Below are 16,460 nucleotides of genomic sequence, written 5' to 3' on the forward strand. Positions count from 1 at the left end.
AGTAGAGTGGTGTCATGGGTGGAGGTGGAGTACACTGGTGTCATGAGTGGAGTAGACTAGTGTCATGGGTAGGGTAGACTGGTGTCATGGGTGGGGTAGACTGGTGTCATGGGTGGGGTAGACTTGTGTCATGTGTGGAGTAGACTGGTGTCATGGGTGGAGTAGACTGGTGTCATGGGTGGAGTAGAATGGTGTCATGGGTGGGGTAGACTGCTGTCATGGGTAAAGTAGACTGCTGTCATGGGTGGAGTAGATTGGTGTCATGGGTGGGGTAGACTGGTGTCATGGGTAAAGTAGACTGCTGTCATGGGTGGAGTAGATTGGTGTCATGCGTGGAGTAGACTGGTGTCATGGGTGGAGTAGACTTTAGCCTAACTCTTGGTGGACTTCGTAAGGTAATGTGTCTATTATGAAATTAATTTATAACTGGTATACCTAACAAAGTACATTCGTTACAGACAGTGTCGCTTCCAGACCTTTTTCTCTGAAGGGGGGGGGGGGATGGGCAGGGCACTTGAAATTTTATTTGGCGAGCTGACTAAAATTTCCGGGGGGGGGGGGGGAATCGGCAGACACTGGTAAAAGTGTTCATTTTATATATAAATTATATTGCGTCCGGAGGAGGGGATCGGAAGAAACACTGGCTACAGTACGAATAGCTTACTACAGCAAAAATGTTGACTTTCAAACAAGGATGAATGTGTGTTTAATTTCGAAGATGAAAGCATTTATTAATGAAGAGCAAAATCAGCTGGAATGTCGTGAACAGTTTGGACAAATCGCCTATAGAGTGTTATGGAGAAGTGTTTTGCGTTACTATAAATAATGATGGACTGCGGTTTTTAAATAATATTAATGTCATTAATCTGGTTCTAAACGGCGATAATAATTATGACATGGGTGTCTATTTTTGTATTTTATTGTCCCTTTTACCAAGAGATCCAAAATTTCTACTTACTTATAGATACTAGCAAACTAATGTTAGAAATAGTTTTGAATTTTAATTAATATATTCCTGAAAACAATTAAGCTTTTCGCTATTCGAAAATATATTTTTAAATATAGGTTATTTAAAATGTATATGTCATGTTTATAATGTAATTAGCAACTATTTTTTCCAATATATTGTTGATTTGAAATGTCTACTTTGAATGTACTTTTTTGTTTCCCTTTTTAATTTTGTTTTGTTTAGCTGTGTCTATAGTTACTTCCCTTGTCTGTTGTACTGCAGTTGAGTAAAGGAAGGTAAGTATTAAATTTTGTGAATTTTTATATTTTTTTTAAATTTTATGCTTCTGATATTTATATCAGTTATCTTCTCCATAATGCTGACATAAAAGCTAAGCCAAACGGTTTGCTTCATTCATAATTTAATTCTACATGTGTAGTCTAGGTTTTCTGTCCATAAGCGGACATGAAATTCTAAAAGAAAAAATAAACCGGGAGTGATCTCCCCTAAACTTTCTCGAATATTCTTATATAAGTCGGAATATAGACATAAATTTTAATTACTTAAACTTTTTAAAATAGAATAGAATCTCATAGTAAAAAAATCTGACGTAAGCACATGTTGGTCTGACCGTTTTAAATCAATCAAACTAGCTGGGAGTGGTATAGGGACAGTTTATTTTAAATCGTGGCATCCGTCTGATATTTCTACACCACATTCCACTCTCCTGGCTGCTATTGAAAATTAATTATAATCAGATAATTGTCTCATGAAAGATTCTAACAAAGAAAATATAGTTTTATATATAAAGTTAAAACACATTAGTAACATATTTGGATGTATAGTGCTGTATTCATAAAACCAGATGTTGTTAATGGACCGAAATGTTATGATTAGTTTTTAGAGAGGTAGCGAGCCACTAAAGAAATTGAGAACCGCTTATTTTCTCAATACGTTAACCTAGTTTGGATGGGGGAGGGGAGGGGGTTAATGAAATATAAGCTTTTAATTTTGAACAATTCTTACTTGTTTTATTTTTTATTTAGAATTTAGCTTATGTTCGCTTATGGGCATTAAACCTAGACTACACATGTAGAATTAAAATTTGAACTAAGCAAACCGTTTGGCTTAGATTTGATGTTAGTATTACGGAGAAGATGACTGATATAAATCAACGGAAGCATAACATTTTAACCAATATTAAAATAAAAATAAAAAATTAATACTTACCTTCCTTTGTTCAGGTGTAATACAAAAATTAATACTTACCTTCCTTTATTCAGGTGCAATACAACAGAAAGGGAAGCAACTATAGATGCCGTTAGATAAAACACAATTAACAAGAGAATAAAAAAAGAAAACATTTAAAGCAGATGTTATGAATAAAAAAATATCTTTGCAAAAATTATTCGGTAGTTACATCATGAACCTGACATATAGATTTTTAAATAACATATATTTTATAAATAAATTTAGATAGCGAGCAGCTTAATTGTTTTAGGAATATACTAGTAAAAGTAAAACTCTTTCATTAAATTACATAGTGGTGGATAGTTGCAATACAAGCAAATTTTGGATCCCTAGTTTAAAGGGACAAAAACAAAATAAAAATTGACTGGAATGACCTGAATAATGAAAATAAAATTAAAAATTGTTTAGGCCAGGGGTCGGCAACCTTTCGAAGCGGAAGAGCCAAAAGTTACAATTTTCAAAATTTCCCTGGTTTTAAAGAGCCACTAACATTTTTAGCGCAATTTCCATTCTGGAGAATTGCGTTTATTAACCCGTCATTTCTGGATGGATGGATGGATGGATGGATGAATGTGTGTCCGCAGCTTTAAGTCGTATCTCCTCCTCAACGAAGCAATATCGATGACTAGTTCCAAAAGCAATTATGTTAAGCAAGTTACGAGGATGAACATAGGCCATAAAAATTCCGGGTTTCTTTCATGGATTTCCCAGAAAAGCCAAAAAATCTCGAAAAAAAGCAGTTTTTGGCACATATCTCGGCAACCAGACCACTTAGCGACTTGAAACATGTACCAATCGATTCCTGTCATAATTTAGAACAATATTACCGAAGAAAGTTTTCAAAAATATTCTCTCGTTCGGTCACAAATTTTAAAATTACATAAACACCTACAAACCGATTGTTCTTCTAGCTTGAACGCACCCCAACATTATACGTCAGAGCTATTTTTAGATAACATAAGGAAATTGCGCACAAATGTCACTAGACTTTTTTAATTAACTTGTTTTTATTTCAAGTATTTTATTTTTTTATTAAGATTATTAGTATTTGTGCAAGGAGCTGGAGAGCCGCATCTTGACATCAAAAGAGCCGCATGCGGCTCGCGAGCCGCAGGTTGCCGACCCCTGGTTTAGGCCTATTCTAGCATTTATAGTAAACGGCGATTATATACGCGTCATTAAAGTCAACTTTAATTTTCTTTTGTCCCTTTAAACAAGGGATCCAAAATTTGAGTATTTACTATATTAAACATTAGATGATAACCTATAGAAATAGTTGATTTAACCTAGTATATTCCTAAAAAATTTAAGTTGTTCGCTATCTAAATTTATTTTTAAAATATATGTTATTTAAAAATTATATATCAGGTTCATGATATAACTAGCGCATGATTTTTGCAAAAATATTTTTTAATTATAACGTCTGCTTTAAATGTTTGCTTTTTTTACTCTCTTTTTAATTTTGTTTTCTTCAACCGTATCTATAGTTGCTTCCCTTACCGTTGTATTGCAATCGAATAAAGGAAGGTAAGTATTAATTTATTTATTTTTAATTGTTAAAGTGTTATGCTTCCGTTGATTTATATCAGTTATCTTCTCCGTAGTACTGACATCAAATCTAAGCAAAACGGTTTGCTTAGTTCATATTTTAATTCTACATGTGTAGTCTAGGTTTGGTGGCCGGAAAGAACCGCAACGGAAAAAAGCGCAACGGAAAAAAGCGCAAATCAAAAAGCGCAACGGAAATAAGCGCACACGGAAAAAAGCGCAAAGAGAAAAAAGCGCACACAGAAAAAAGCGCAAAGAGAAAAAAGCGCAAACGGAAAAAAGCGCAAACAGAAAAAAGCGCACACGGAAAAAAGCGCAAACGGAAAAAAGCGCAAACTGAAAAAAGCGCAAACAGAAAAAAGCGCAAACGGAAAAAAGCGCAAACAGAAAAAAGCGCACACAGAAAAAAGCGCAAACGGAAAAAAGCGCAAACAGAAACAGAAAAATGCGCAACCAGAAAAAACACAACGAAAAATGTGCAAAAGAGAAATTTAGCACAAAGACCATATGGACTAGATGACACATTTATACATGACTGTTAGGGCTGCTGTGAGAGTGTCGTGTTTGTTCACGTGATCTACTACCATTTAAAGCGTACCACTCACCCACACATCCATCCACCCACCCACACATCCATCCACCCACCCACACATCCATCCACCCACCCACCCACACATCCACCCACACATCCACCCACCCATCCACACATCCACCCACCCACCCACACACCCATCCATCCACCCACCCACACATCCACCCACCCATCCACACATCCACCCACCCATCCACACATCCACCCACCCACCCACACACCCATCCATCCACCCACCCACACATCCATCCACCCACCCACACATCCATCCACCCACCCACACATCCATCCACCCACCCACCCACACATCCACCCACCCATCCACACATCCACCCACCCATCCACACATCCACCCACCCACCCACACACCCATCCATCCACCCACCCACACATCCACCCACCCATCCACACATCCACCCACCCATCCACACATCCACCCACCCATCCACACATCCACCCACCCACCCACACACCCATCCATCCACCCACCCACACATCCATCCACCCACCCACACATCCATCCACCCACCCACACATCCATCCACCCACCCACACTGCATATAAGTATTCGCATAGATTTAGAGTAGCGTCCCTTTTGTTTACATGTTTTCATTACCCTTCAAACAAAAGTCTATTTTAGTTATATTGAGATTAAAGAATGTAAATAAATAGTATACACAATTCTGTAGAATAGGAACGATTGGGAGGGAAGTGACATTTAGCGCAGTAAATTTAGAGGTTAGGTAGGGTATAATAAATGGTGGGGTTAGGAAAGTTAAGGGGTCCATTCTCTAATAGGCAATCTTTGTCTCTTTCGTACTTTCGTGTTGGTTTATTGTCGAACCTGTCCTCGCCTCACATCACAACAGTTGGGTGACGCTTACCGTGTAATGTTAAAATAAATAGCATGTAATTGAATTAGTTCGAAGTGAGTTTTCATACAAGCCCAACGCACTAATTAAGGTTGTCGCAAAATGTAACATATATGTAACATATGTCAATGATGTCAATGAATTTTCATTAAAAAAAAGATGTCTAGTACAGTTAACGAAGCTTACGAACTTCGCCGATACTTTTTTGGTGGGTAGTTTGGTAAGTATGTAGGCGGGTAGGTGGGTAGGTAGGTAAGTGGGTAGGTGGGTAGTTAGGTAGGTAGGTGGGTAGGTGGGTAGTAGGTAGGTAGGTGCGTCATGATGTGAAAAAATATTAAATACAAAATTGTTATTTTGGTGCGAATGAATGTTGTTACGAGAGATATGACGAATGCATGTTTGATGACGCGGATGAAAGAGAGTGAAGTTTTGCCATAGGAACGGGTTGTTATAGTATGCAAGCTATGTAGTTCGGACTAGGGAGAATGTGAAAGATACTTCGTGTAATGTCGATAGTTTTATGTTTATACGAGAATAGTAGTTGAATAATTATTGACCAAGAAAATAATAGGCATTGTGTAAAGTGATTATCGCCTGTATCGTGGTGATGGGAATGCAGATGGTAGTGGTACGCTTTAAATGGTAGTAGATCACGTGATCAAACACGACACTCTCACAGCAGCCCTAACAGTCATGTATAAATGTGTCATCTAGTCCATATGGTCTTTGTGCTAAATTTCTCTTTTGCACATTTTTCGTTGTGTTTTTTCTGGTTGCGCATTTTTCTGTTTCTGTTTGCGCTTTTTTCCGTTTGCGCTTTTTTCTGTGTGCGCTTTTTTCTGTTTGCGCTTTTTTCCGTTTGCGCTTTTTTCTGTTTGCGCTTTTTTCTGTGTGCGCTTTTTTCTGTTTGCGCTTTTTTCCGTTTGCGCTTTTTTCTGTTTGCGCTTTTTTCCGTTTGCGCTTTTTTCTCTTTGCGCTTTTTCCGTTTGCGCTTTTTTCTGTTTGCGCTTTTTTCTGTGTGCGCTTTTTTCTCTTTGCGCTTTTTTCTGTTTGCGCTTTTTTCTCTTTGCGCTTTTTTCCGTGTGCGCTTTTTTCTGTTTGCGCTTTTTTCCGTTTGCGCTTTTTTCTCTTTGCGCTTTTTTCTCTGTGCGCTTTTTTCTCTTTGCGCTTTTTTCCGTTTGCGCTTTTTTCTCTTTGCGCTTTTTTCTGTGTGCGCTTTTTTCTCTTTGCGCTTTTTTCCGTGTGCGCTTATTTCCGTTGCGCTTTTTGATTTGCGCTTTTTTCCGTTGCGCTTTTTTCCGTTGCGGTTCTTTCTGGGAACCAGTCTAGGTTTAGTGCCCATAATCGAACATTCTAAAAAATTCTAAATTCTAAAAAAAAAAAACAAGTAAGAATTGTTTAAATTTAAAAACATGTCGTTTTATGAATACAGTACTATACAGCCTAATATTTAACTAGTGTGTTTTAATTTTATATATAAAATATAATTTTTATATTAGAATCTTTCATTGGACAAGTGTCTGATTTTAATTTGTTTTGAATAGCAGCCAAAAAAAAAGACATTATCAAGTAAAATATTCAACTGTCGTTTTCAATTGCTTAACAATAAAGAAAGTGTTATTTTAACAGTGTTTTTTCGACCCTCACATTTTACTTTTATATTAATTGAAAACGTCAGTGAATCAAATCAGGTTTACAGAATTACTTACAGCTTATCAAGAATTTCATTTCCGTCCCAATATTTAACAATTTTTATTCAACTCAAACGTTTTATAATTATTTTACTCAATGCTTTTTAGTGAATGATTTTTAAAATATTGCAGTTATTAATATTGGTATTTTTTTTTTATTTCAGTATTGGAACCATAATTTTAATCACACCAAAATGTAAACTATTCATTTGGCTTGTGTTAATTATAAAGACAAAAACTCGAAACATTTTCTAATTTTTTTTATTTGCAAAGCTTGACATAAGAAAATATTTGTATGTATAAAAAAAAATGTTTCATTCAAAAAGCCATTTGGTAACATCTTCAGAATAATAAAAAATCTAAAATATATTACAGCCTTAAAAATGACCGTCACGGTTGCATCTTTACTATATACAATATGATAATCACAAAGTATCTTCAAAATATCAGTAATTTCAGTATTCGAACCATAATTTTAATCACACCAAAATGTAAATTATTTATTTGACATGTGTTAATTATAAAAACAAATACTTGAAACATTGCATAAACTTTTTATTTTCTAAGTGTAGACGTGACATAAGAAAATATTCATATGTACAAAAAGAAAAGGTTTCACTCACATAGCCATTATGGTAACATATGCAGAATAACCAAAAATTTTAAAAAAATTCTTTCACCTTTAAAATGATCAATATGATAATCTCAAAGTATCTTCAATATAGCATCACAATAACATTAATTTATTCATCAATGTATTGTAAACTTTTCATTACTTGATTATCACATAATATTAACCTAATACTTTTCACGGGCGTTAAAATAGTTGAGTATTCTAAGAATGACATAAAAATAACATCATTGTAGTCATGGCATAACTGTAAACAAAATATGTTACTTTAGAAGAGTGACATCAGTCCCATATTAATATACATCAAAATTATATTACTGTGTTATAGACTAGTTCGATGTCAGTGCCAAAACATCTAGAATATTTAAACTTACAGCTTTAACTATAAAACAATATTTTTTTAAATCATATTGTCGAATGACTCTGATTTTGTTTCTGGTCATTTATGACTGGTGTTTGGTCACCTTTATTTTCGGGGGGAGGGGGGGTGGGAATTGTCAGACACTGGTAAAAGTGTTTATTTTATATATAAATTATATTGCGTCCGGAGGAGGGGGTCGGAAGAAACACTGGTTACAGTACGAATAGCTTACTACAGCAAAAATGTTGACTTTTAAACAATGATGAAAGTGTGTTTAATTTAGAAAATGAAAGCATTTATTAATGAAGAGCATAATCAGCTGGAATGTCGTGTACACAGTTTGGACAAATCGCCTATAGCTGAGTGTAATGGAGAAATGTTTTGCGTTACTATAACTAATAATGATGGACTGCGGTTTTTAAATAATATTAATGTCATTAATCTGGTTCTAAACGGCGATAATAATTACGACATGGGTGTCTATTTTTGAATTTATTGTCCCTTTCACCAAGAGATCCAAAATTTCTACTTACTTATGATCTTTAACCCTCAATTGCTAGAAATAGTTTTGAATTTTAACTAATACATTCCGAAAAACAATTAAGCTTTTCGCTATTCGAAAATTTATTTTTAAATATAGGTTTTTTAAAATGTATATGTCATGTTTATAATGTAATTAGCAACTATTTTTTCACATATATTGTTGATTTAAAATGTCTACTTTAAATGTACTTTTTGTTTCCCTTTTTAAATTTGTTTTGTTTAACTGTATCTATAGTTACTTCCCTTGTCTGTTGTACTGCAATTAAGTAACGGAAGGTAAGTATTAAATTTTGTGAATTTTAATATTTTTAAAATGTTACGCTTCCGATATTTATATCAGTTATCTTCTCCATAATACTGACATCAAATCTAAGCCAAACAGTTTGCTTCATTCATAATTTAATTCTACATGTGTAGTCTAGGTTTTCTGCCCATAAGCGGACATGAGCTAAATTCTAAAAGAAAAAATAAACCGGGAGTGATCTCCCCTAAACTTTCTCGAATATTCTTATATAACTCGGAATATAGTCATGATTTTTAATTACTTAAACTTTTAAAAATAGAATAGAATCTCATAGAAAAATCTAACGTCAGCACATGTTGGACTGACCGTTTTAAATCAATCAAACCAGGTGGGAGTGGTATAGGGGCAGTTTATTTTAAATCGTGGCATCCGTCTGATATTTCTACACCACATTCCACTCTCCTGGCTTCTATTGAAAATTAATTATAATCAGATAATAGTCTCATGAAAGATTCTAACAAAGAAAATATAGTTTTATATATAAAGTTAAAACACATTAGTAACATATGTATAGTACTGTATTCATAAAACGAGATGTTGTTGCTGGACCGAAATGTTATGAATAATTTTTAGAGAGGTAGCGGGCCACTAAAGAAATTGAGAACCGCTGATTTTCTCAATACGTTAACCTAGTTTGGATGGGGGGGGGGGGGTTAATGAAATATAAGCTTTTAAATTTGAACAATTCTTAGTAGTTTTTTTTTTTTATTTAGAATTTAGCTTATGTTCGCGTATGGGCATTAAACCTAGACTACACATGTAGAATTAAAATTTGAACTAAGCAAACCGTTTGGCTTAGATTTGATGTTAGTATTACGGAAAAGATGACTGATATAAATCATCGGAAGCATAACATTTTAACCAATATTAAAATAAAAAATAAAAATTAATACTTACCTTCCTTTGTTCAGGTGTAATACAAAAGGAAGGGACGCAACTATAGATACCGTTAGAGAAAACACAGTTAAAAAGAGAATTAAAAAAGAAAACATTTAAAGCAGACGTTATGAATTTAAAAAATCTTTGCAAAAATTATTCGGTAGTTACAACATGAACCTGACATATAGATTTTTAAATAACGTATATTTTAAAAATAAATTTAGATAGCGAACAGCTTAATTTTTTTAGGAATATACTAGGTAAAGTCAAAAAACTCTTTCAATCAATTACATTGAGGTGGAAGATTTAAAAACATTCAAATTTTGGATCCCTAGTTTAAAGGGACAAAAACAAAAATAAAAATTGACTCGAATGACCCGAATATAATCGCCGCTTACTTTAAATGCTAGAATAGGACTTAATAACATTTCATTTTCTTTAATACCGCATTCCATTATATTTATTTAGAGTGACGCCCTACACCAGCTGCTAATGCTTCGCTAACAACCCTCGTTTCCAAGTTTGGATTAGCCGTACTACCAACTGCATTTGTTCCTTATTAATATATGCCTTCATCGTTAAAAATGAAATAAACCGGGAGTGATCTCCCCTAAACTTTCTCGAATATTTTTATATAACTTGGAATATTGACATGATTTTTAATTACTGAAACTTTTAAAAATAGAATAGAATCTCAAAACAAAAACGCCAAAACAAATGTGCATCATAGTGCGCAATATTATTAGTACTTTATAAATTTACATGCGTTTTTTGAGAAATCGGAAATAGCGTAAATCAGTACTTCCGCTAAACGGAAATTACTCAAAATTTGACAGAAGGTAGAGAATTAGATCTTTTACTTACATGTGAAATTTCATTTATCTGTCTGAAATAGTACTCAAGTTATAGGCTTTTGAAAAAAATCAAACTAGAAAAAGTACCACTTCCTGTTATCGCTCAAAAGTTGATCAGGATCTACGATTTTGATAAAATATTTATATATGAAATTTCATCAACCTAGCTGTAACGGTACTCAAGTTATCGTGTTTACACACAGACAGACAGACACACAGACACACAGACATACGGACAAGATTGCAAAATTATGTTTTTCCGTATCAGTGAGGTGTAAAACGTCGAGATTTGTAAAAATTTCGATTTTTTTTTGCACGATTACAAGACTTTCTCTATACGAGAAAGTAAAAAAAAAGATGAAGTCAACTTTAAGCTTAATATTTTTAATCCGAACTCCTATCCAAGGTCTTAACACGGCTCTAGCCTTTATTATCACTTTTTGATTAAACTGATTTAATAAACAAACAAAATATCAGATGATCATGTTAATTAATCTGTAAATTTTAGTTTTAAAAACTACGTTATTTAATGTGACCCGTTTTTTAAAATGGCAATAAAACAACACGGGACAACTGCTCTATTGACAAAATTCACTAACTCGCCATTAAAAGTGTTGGAAAGTATTTAGTAATATCCATGCTTCTTTTCTTGTAACTGGCTTTTTTAACCTTTGTATGTTGCTGTAAAATTACAAATAGCTACAACCGCACTTCACTACAAATGTTTTCTAAAAACCAATTAAGCTGTTAAACAGTTAAATAACTATCGTTAAATAGACAGCGAATTATAACAGTAAAGTGTATAATAACTTGTAGTCTAAAAATGATTTTTCTTCCTCTTCTTCATTCTTAATTCTGATATTGGATGGCATTGTATTCAACACAAATAAAGAGTCAACGTGTTATGCGCCAATTGTCCCGTTTGACTCCGATTTCAGTCTGCGTTTCTTTTTTTTAAGAACTAACTAAAAGCATCAGCTAGTTTTCTCTCTTAGGTTCTCTATACCGAGCGATTGAACCCAGGGGTTCAAACTCTAGACTTTTCAGTTGGGCTGACCCTACTTTAGTTTCAAATGCGATGACTTGAATGTTACAATATCAGCCAAATGAGACTAAATCCTAATACCTCCCACTCTAGATTTGAATGTTATATTCTTGGGTACTGAGTTAAGCTAGTTAAACAGATCTAGTGTGGACATCATGACACCTGGTATAACAGCAGTGGTACCATATCTTAGGTCAGGGTTATCATGTACGGTCAACAGTATCAATGTCATCACGAGGTCATCACGTGGTCACACCTTCACACTGGTCATTAGCAGATTAAAACACCAGCAACACAGACACGGGTAGAGGAGATAAGTCAACAGTTAATGTAGGAGTTAACGACGTCTAATCTGGTTTCGTTAGAATCGGCTTGGATTAATATTAATAAATAAATTATACTCGGAGTAGACTGGTGTCATGGGTGGGGTAGACTGGTGTCATGGGTGGAGTAGACTGGTGTCATGCGTGGGGTAGACTGTTGTCATGGGTGGGGTAGACTGTTGTCATGGGCGGAGTAGACTGGTGTCATGGGTGGAGTAGACTGGTGTTATGGGTGGAGTAGACTGGTGTCATGGGTGGAGTAGACTGGTGTCATGGGTGGAGTAGACTGGTGTTATGGGTGGAGTAGACTGGTATCATGGGTGGAGTAGACTGGTGTCATGGGTGGAGTAGACTGGTGTTATGGGTGGAGTAGACTGGTGTCATGGGTGGAGTAGACTGGTGTCATGGGTGGAGTAGACTGGTGTTATGGGTGGAGTAGACTGGTATCATGGGTGGAGTAGACTGGTGTCATGGGTGGAATAGACTGGTGTCATGGGTGGAGTAGGCTGGTGTCATGGGTGCTGTAGACTGGTGTCATGGGTGGGGTACAGTGGTGTCATGGGTGGGGTAGACTGGTGTCATGGGTGGAGTAGACTGGTGTCATTGGTGGAGTAGACTTGTGTCATGGGTGGAGTAGACTGTTGTCATGGGTGGAGTAGACTGGTGTCATGTGTGGAGTAGACTGGTGTCATGGGTGGAGTAGACTGGTGTCATTTGTGGAGTAGACTGGTGTCATTGGTGGAGTAGACTGTTGTCATGGGTGGAGTAGACTGTTGTCATGGGTGGAGTAGACTGGTGTCATGGGTGGAGTAGACTGGTGTTATGAGTGGAGTAGACTGGTGTCATGGGTGGAGTAGACTGGTGTTATGGGTGGAGTAGACTGGTATCATGGGTGGATTAGACTGGTGTCATGGGTGGAGTAGACTGGTGTTATGGGTGGAGTAGACTGGTGTCGTCGGTCTAAAAAAAAGAAAAATCAAAACAAAACGCACATGGTTGTACGGAAATCACGTTGATTTTGTTTTTTGTTACTTATTTATTTATTTATTATATTTATACTTCGTTTTTTACATGTAGCCTACTTTCATTTAATTAAGATTGTTTAATTATACATAGATCTAGTACAAAACGTGTAATTACAATTTTTTTTTTTTTTAAACTCTGAAAATGCAAATGTATAATTAAATCAGGGGTTCCCAACCTTTTTTTACTCTAGAGCACATTCTTAAACACCGGTAGGGTGGTGGGCACCATCTATTTTAAATCGACAAACTCCTTCCCGTCACTCGGGGACAAAACTTTCGATTTGCAGCCCCCCCCCCCCTCAAACTTTCGATTTGCACCCCCTCCCCTCAAATTTTCGATTTGCACACCCCCCCCCCCCCCTTTCAAACTTTCGATTTCCATCCCCTTCAACCTTTCAATAATGTTTATGAAAAAATTCTGTCTCTGTCGAATAGTGAGAGGTGGGCACATACGAATCGTTCGGCGGATGGCGCCCGCGGGCACAGGGTTGGGAACCCCTGAATTAAATAATGATTCAAGGGATTTTTTTTTTCATCGGCGTGGTGGGGATTTGAGTTTTTAAGTAGACCTGAAATAAATTTGGGATTAAAGAAAAATAAAATTATAAAAATTTTAAGCAACCGGAATGTTTTGTTGAGTACAATGATGTCACATCAAATCAAACATTCTTTCCTTTCAATCATCTATAATCTATATCCATAGCCAAAATTTAATCATACTTTGTATTCTCTCTTGATTGATAAAGGGATCCAAAATATTTAAAACTATCTACAGTTTCCTATACAAATAGTATTGAATACGTTTCATTTTGTCAGATGTATTCTGCAAAAAACAATACGGTGCCCGCTATGTAAATATATTTTTAAAATATATATTATTTAAAAATATATGTCATATTTATATTATAATCAGCAAATATTTTTTGCAAATTCATGTTTTATTTGAAACGTTTTTGTTCAATGATTTTTTGTTTGACTTTTTGTTTTTATATATTTTTTTAAACTTTATCGATAGTTGCTTCCCTTTTCCAATATATCGCATTTGAATAAAGAAAAGTAAATATTACAATTTTTTAGTTTAATATTTGCGCCCTTTAATTTAATGGGTAAGATTTTGTTTACGATGATTTATATCAGTTATCTTCAAAGTAGAACTAACAGTATATTATATCAAGTTGCCAAAATTATTAACCGCTTATCAAGAATTTTGTTTCCATCCAAATATTGAAACTATGTTCTTTAACTCAAACGGTGTATAAATATTTTACTTAATGCCTTTAAACCTTTGTTGATGGTAAACATTATTCGAGTTTTATATTCCAACATTCTTTCTCATTATTGGAACACAAAGCCTATATTCTATACAAAACTTGAACACACCGTATGGGAAATCGAGCTCTATTTTTATGCGCACGATCTTTTAATTAATTAAAAATAAAGTCAACGTTTAAAATGTGTATGACATTCCCGGGAAAGTTTATGTTTGTTTCTAACCCTGTGTTTCATAAACGTTTTGAATGCACCGAAACCCATTAGTTTCATATGCGCTTACACCAAATCCTTTTTTATTAGTTCTATCATCCGCACAGATATAATCCGATAGCGAATTTTACGAATTTTATGAGTCAATGTTTGATTTGATCTCCGCTGAACCCTTAAGACTGACTCACCCAACTCATGGGGTTCGATCGGACCCAGATTAAGAACTACTGTTGTAAACGATGTTGACGCAATATTCAGCTTATTAAAATTGCTTGAACAGAATAGAAAATACTTAACCAAATTTCAACACTTTCTTAAATTATAAATGAATTTTTTTTTAAAGTTATTGGATATAAAAATTTTAAATAGTTTTTAGTATTGGGACCATACAGCTAAATGTATCCTACTCATTTGACCTATGTTAATTACAAAGACAAATACCCGAAACATTTTATAATTTTATTTGCTAAGACAGGAAAATTCGCTTGTACAAAAAATTGTTTACAAAGGATTCTATCAAAAAACCATTATGGTAACATCTTCTAACTATTCAAAAATCAAAATTTCATTTCAGCTTTAAAGTAAAAATCGTCAAATCAGCATCTTCACAATGTACAAAATGATAATCACAAAGTATCTTTCATGTATAATTTATTTTCTATTTTTAGTGCATTATTATATTTATATTATTTATATTATTATACAAAAGGTTGTTATTAAAATGTTTTAATGATTTTTTTTAATACACTGATGAAAGGTTACTTTTTTTCATTTTTAACGATGAAAGCATATATTAATAAGGAACAAATGCAGTTAGTGGTACGGCTAATCCAAACTTTGAAACGAAAGTTGTTAGCGAAGCATTAGCACCTGGGATGAGGTGTTCTCAGATTGGAGAAATCGCCTATAGCTGAGTGTGATGGAGAAGTGTGTACTATAATAATGATGATGGAATGCGGTATTAAAGAATATTAAATGTTATTAAGTCCTATTCTAGCATTCAAAGTAAGCGGCGATTATATTCGGGTCTTTATTGTCAATTTTTATTTTGTTTTTGTCCCTTTAAACTAGGGCAGGGGTCGGCAACCTTTTGAAGCGGAAGAGCCAAAAGTTACAATTTTCAAAATTTCCCTGGTTTTAAAGAGCCACTAACATTTTTTTATTTCAAATATTTGATTTTTTTATTAAGATTATTAGTATTTGTTCAAGGAGCTGGAGAGCCGCATCTTGATATCAAAAGAGCCGCATGCGGCTCGCGAGCCGCAGGTTGCCGACCCCTGAACTAGGGATCCAAAATTTTAATTATTACGAGATTTTTGCTAAGTAGAGATAATATAAAAGTTTTTAGTTTACCTAGTATATTCCTAAAAAAAATTAAGCTGCTCGCTATCTAAATTTATTTTTAAAATATATGTTATTTAAAAATGTATTTGTAGGGTTCATGATGTAACTACCGAATAATTTTTGCAAGATATGTTTTATTTATAAAAGCTGCTTTAAATGTTTTCTTTTTTTATTCTCTTTTTAATTGTGTTTTCTCTAACGGTATCTATAGTTGCTTCCCCTTTCTGTTGTATTGCACCTGAATAAAGGAAGGTAAGTGTTAATTTTTTTTTAATATTGGTTAAAATGTTATGCATCCGTTGATTTATATCAGTCATCTTCTCCGTAGTACTAACATCAAATCTAAACCAAACGGTTTGCTTAGTTCATATTTAAATTCTACATGTGTAGTCTAAGTTTAATGCCCATAAGCTAACATGAGCTAAATTCTAAAAAAAAAATAAAACAAGAAAGAATTGTTTAAATTTAAAAACAACTCGTTTTATGAATATAGTACCATACAGCCTAATATTTAACTAATGTGTTTCAACTTAATATATAAAACCATAATTTCTATATTTTAGAACATTTCATTGGACAAGTGTCTGATTTTAATTTGTTTTGAATAGCAGCCAAAAAAAGACATTATCAAGTAAAATGATTTAATTCACTTGTCGTTTTCAATCGCTTAACAATAAAGAAAGTGTTATTTCACAATGTTTTTAGACCCTCAAATTTGACTTTTATATTAATTGAAAACGTCAGTGGATCATATCAGGTTCACAGA

Source organism: Physella acuta, unplaced genomic scaffold (assembly GCF_028476545.2).
Source record: "Physella acuta isolate Inbredline_101_S28 unplaced genomic scaffold, ASM2847654v3 ptg000289l, whole genome shotgun sequence".
Taxonomy (NCBI): domain Eukaryota; kingdom Metazoa; phylum Mollusca; class Gastropoda; family Physidae; genus Physella; species Physella acuta.